The sequence below is a fragment of the Pezoporus wallicus genome, unplaced genomic scaffold, assembly GCF_028554395.1.
Source record: "Pezoporus wallicus isolate ANWC-B61680 ecotype Strahan unplaced genomic scaffold, APGP_CSIRO_Pwel_v1 contig_12135, whole genome shotgun sequence".
NCBI classification, from domain to species: domain Eukaryota; kingdom Metazoa; phylum Chordata; class Aves; order Psittaciformes; family Psittacidae; genus Pezoporus; species Pezoporus wallicus.
The window spans coordinates 1-4276 of NW_026638920.1; the positions used below are offsets into that span (position 1 = coordinate 1).

The window sequence follows — 4276 nt, forward strand, 5'->3', positions numbered from 1 at the left end:
TGGGCACATGGGATGATGCCATGGGGACATCACGGTGGCACATGGTGTGTGACGAGCTGCTGCCCACCCAGGCGTCATCTGCGCGTTCACCTTCCCCCGTGCTCTACCGGCACCACCAGGTACATGGGGGGGACACAAGGGGGGACACAAGGGGGTCCCGGCCCCCCCCCCCCCCCCCATGTCCCTAATTGCTCCCCTGTGCCCCCAGGCCCAGATCGACCAATACGTGACCCTGGTGCGGAGCCACCTGAGCCACCTCCGAGCCAGGTCAGAGCCACCCCCCCGCACCCCAAACCCACCCCTGCCCCCCCCCCGGAACCTCTCCGGGGGGGGGGAGGTTATGGGGTGCCCCCGGGGGGGGTTGTGGCTCTCCACCCCCCCCCCAGCTCCACTCTCCCGCAGGATCCAGGCCAAGCTCCCCAGTGCCAAAGCCAAGCCGCAGTGACCCCCCCGTGTGCCCCCCCCCCGCCCGAGGTGACAGCGGAGGGGGGGGGGGAAGGAGCCGGGGTCCCCCCCGTCCTGTGGGGGGGGACCCACTTTAATAAAGACTCTTGTGACAAGCGGGGTGCATCTGGGGACGGGGGGGGTAAAGGGGGGGGGCTTAAGGGGGGGGTCACTGGGTGACCCCCGCGTGACCCTGTGGACCCCTGTGACCCCGCCGTGCCCTCCGCCAGCGCCGCGGAACGCGCCGGAGCCCGGCGGCGCAAGCCCCGCCCCTTTCCCACCCTGACCGCGCCCCCCTCGTTCGGGCCCTGGCCCCGCCCCTCTCCGTTGCCAAGGTCACGGCGGTTGCCGCGCGACGTAAACACGGGACGCCGGACGTGCTGACGTCACCGGCATGGAACGCCGTCGCCGGGCGACACGAGCGTGTTTACAGCGGGGGGGGGGGGGTTTGTGTGTGGAAGAGAGCGAATGGGATAGGGACCGGGATAACGGGATAGGGACCGGGATAACGGGATGGGGACCGGGATAACGGGATAGGGACCGGGATAACGGGATGGGGACCGGGATAACGGGATAGGGACCGGGATAACGGGATAGGGACCGGGATAACGGGATCGGGACCGGGATAACGGGATAGGGACCGGGATAACGGGATGGGGACCGGGATAACGGGATAGGGACCGGGATAACGGGATGGGGACCGGGATAACGGGATAGGGACCGGGATAACAGAATGGGGACCGGGATAACGGGATAGGGACCGGGATAACAGGATAGGGACCGGGATACAGGGACCGGGATAACGGGATAGGGACCGGGATAACGGGATGGGGACCGGGATAACGGGATAGGGACCGGGATAACGGGATGGGGACCGGGATAATGGGATGGGGACCGGGATACAGGGACCGGGATACTGGGATGGGGACCGGGATACAGGGACCGGGATACAGGGATAGGGACCGGGATAACGGGATGGGGACCGGGATAACGGGATGGGGACCGGGATAACAGGATGGGGACCGGGATACAGGGACCGGGATAACGGGATAGGGACCAGGATAACGGGATAGGGACCGGGATACAGGGACCGGGATACAGGGATAGGGACCGGGATAACGGGATAGGGACCGGGAAACACAGGGATGGGGACCGGGATAACGGGATAGGGACCGGGATACAGGGATAGGGACCGGGATACAGGGATGAGGACCAGGATACAGGGATGGGGACCGTGATATTGGGACACCGGGATATGGGGACACTGGGACACAAGGATACAGGGATACAGGGATATGGGGACAGGGGTACCAGAACTCCGAGGGGAACCCGGCCAGGAAAGGAACAAAGACAGGGACACCGAGGAGAGCCCGTCCGGGGGGAATGGAGCCCGGCTGGGACCGAGACAGGGACACCGGGGCTGAGATCCCAGGGGACACCAAACGGGAACAAGGGGACACCACAGGGACACCACCGGGGTCGCCCCACCCCCCCGGCCCCGCCCCCCCGCACTGGGGGCGGGACTTGCCCTGATGAATAAACGACCGATGAATGAATGAATGAATGAATGAATGAGGGGGCGTGGGAACGGCTCCCCCCCCCCCCCCCCCCCCCCCCCGTGGCCCCACCGTGACTCAGCGACGGTTCCCGCCGGTGACATCAGACCCCGGTGTCCAATAACGGGACCGGACACCCCCACAAGGGAGGCTCCGGTTGGTCGGGACCCCCCCCCTCCCTCCATGGACCGTGGCCCTGCACCCCGGGAACGGGACCGCACTCCCGGTGTGCGCCCCCCCCCGTTACCGGATCCCTCCCGCCCCCATCAGTGGGGTCAATGGCCGGGGCCGGGGCATCCCCCCCCCCGGGATGATCCTTTAGGAGTTACCGGGGGTTAAAGGGGGTTTCCGGAGGGGGGTTACAGGAGGGGAAAAAGGGGTCATGGGGGGGGGGCACGCGGGGGGGTCAGCGGGGGGGGGGGTCGCGGGGGCGTTACCGGGGGGTCACCAGGGAGTCACCGGCGTTGGGGCCCGGACGGTTCAGGCCGTTTCTAGAACCGCGGCTGCCGTTTCTATTAATACGCGTTTTCGGCGGCGGCGGCGGCGGCGAAGGGATTCCCTGTGACGTCATTGCTAGGATACCAAACAAACACTCCGAGACAAGCCCATATATGGCTAATTGCGTCACAGGAACTCCGGAGGGGGCGGGGCGAGGGATCCCCCCCGTTCCCCGCCCGTCGCGGAGCCTCTTAACGGCGGCGGCGGCTCCAGGGGCCTCAGAACGACGGCGGCGACGGTGGCGGCGGCGACCGCGGGGTCCAGAGGGTCCCGGGGGTCCCGGGACAGCGGCAGCGGGGGCCGTGACGTCAGCGCGGGGGGCGGAGCCTCGCCGTATAAAGTGCCGGCGCGGCGGGCGAGCGGTTCATTCATAAAATAGCGGAGAGAGGGGGGCGAGCGGCGGGGACTGGGCTCAACCGGACTTTGCACCGGCGGATTGGATGTACCGGGGCACGTAACGGCCGGACCGGAGCCTGGGAAGGGATTTACCGGAGCCTGCAGCGGCTCGACCGGGACTTTGCACCGGAGATCCGGGGGACGGACACGGCAGGGTTGATAGAGGCGAAGCGGGGCTTTCTGTCGGATAACCGGAGCCTGGCACGGACTCACCGGGGGTTATAGCAGCGGAGCGGGGCTTTCAACCGACAACCGGAGCCTGGCGCGGCCGAACCGGGGCCTTATACAGGACAACCGGAGCCTGGCACGGACGCACCGGGGGTTATAGCAGTGAACCGGAGCCTGGCACGGACGCACCGGGACTCATAGCGGCTGCACGGGAGCTTGGAGTAACGAATCGGAGCTTTCTACCGGAGACCCAGAGCCTGGGACGGGCACACCGGGGCTTATAGCAGCGAACCGGAGCTTTATACGGGACAACCGAACCCTGGGACCAACGCACCGGAGCTTACAGCAGCGCTCCAGGGCTTTGCACCGGAGACCCAGAGCCCGGCAGGGGCGAACCGGCGCTCGCAGCGGCTGCCCCGGGGCCCGAACTGACCCCGTTCACCGGGGGGGGTGCCCGGGATGCCGGTAGCGTGACCCGCAGCCTTGGCGCGGCGGGGCGGCCCCCGCGGCCCCGGGGCCATGTACCAGGGCTTCCCCGGGGACTACGACTCGGGCTCCCGGTGCAGCTCCTCCCCCTCGGCCGAGTCCCAGTACCTCTCCTCGGTCGATTCCTTCGGCAGCCCCGCGGCGGCGGCGGCGGCGGCGGCGGCGGCTCAGGTGGGCGCTTGCGCGGCGGCGCCGGCAGGGGGCGGCCGTGAGCGGCTCTTGGTTGGGTGGCGGCGGCGGCGGTGGTGGGGGGGGCGGAGAGGGCGGGGTCGTGCGTAAACGGCGTGACGCGCGCGCGGGGAGCCCGCCGTGATGACGCGGCGCACGTACGGCGCGCGCGGGGCTATTTTAGACACCGCCACCCCCCCCCCGGGAGTTTGTTGCTAGGCAACGGGGAGTTGGGGGAGGGTGTGGGGAGCCACGCCCCCTCCCGCGTGGCCACGCCCCCCTCTCCTTCGGCGCTGCTGCGCCCTCTGCTGGCGCATTGCCGCACTAGCGCACCCCCAAAAAGGGTGAATGGGGGGGTGTCGAGCATCCCCCCCGTTATAATGGGTCCCGGTGGCACCGGGGGGGGGGGTCAACACCAACCAGCCCCTGGAGGGGGAATGGGTGCCCCCCCACCCCGTTTTCGGGGTGCTGGTGGGGGTTTAGGGGGGTCCCCATCCTCTTAAAGGGGAAAGGGGTGCATAGGGCAGATGCCGAGGTGGGGCGGGGAATGGTGCATGAGG

The 4276-nt window shown here is 68.6% G+C and overlaps 1 long non-coding RNA gene across 1 annotated transcript; it reads left to right on the forward strand.

Moving 5' to 3' along the window:
- The first annotated feature begins 68 nt into the window (after positions 1-68).
- Positions 69-481, forward strand: LOC130601300 (uncharacterized). The gene is made up of 3 exons (XR_008972637.1): positions 69-119; positions 209-267; positions 403-481. It is a non-coding gene; the product is annotated as an uncharacterized LOC130601300 (long non-coding RNA).
- The last annotated feature ends 3795 nt before the right edge of the window (positions 482-4276 follow it).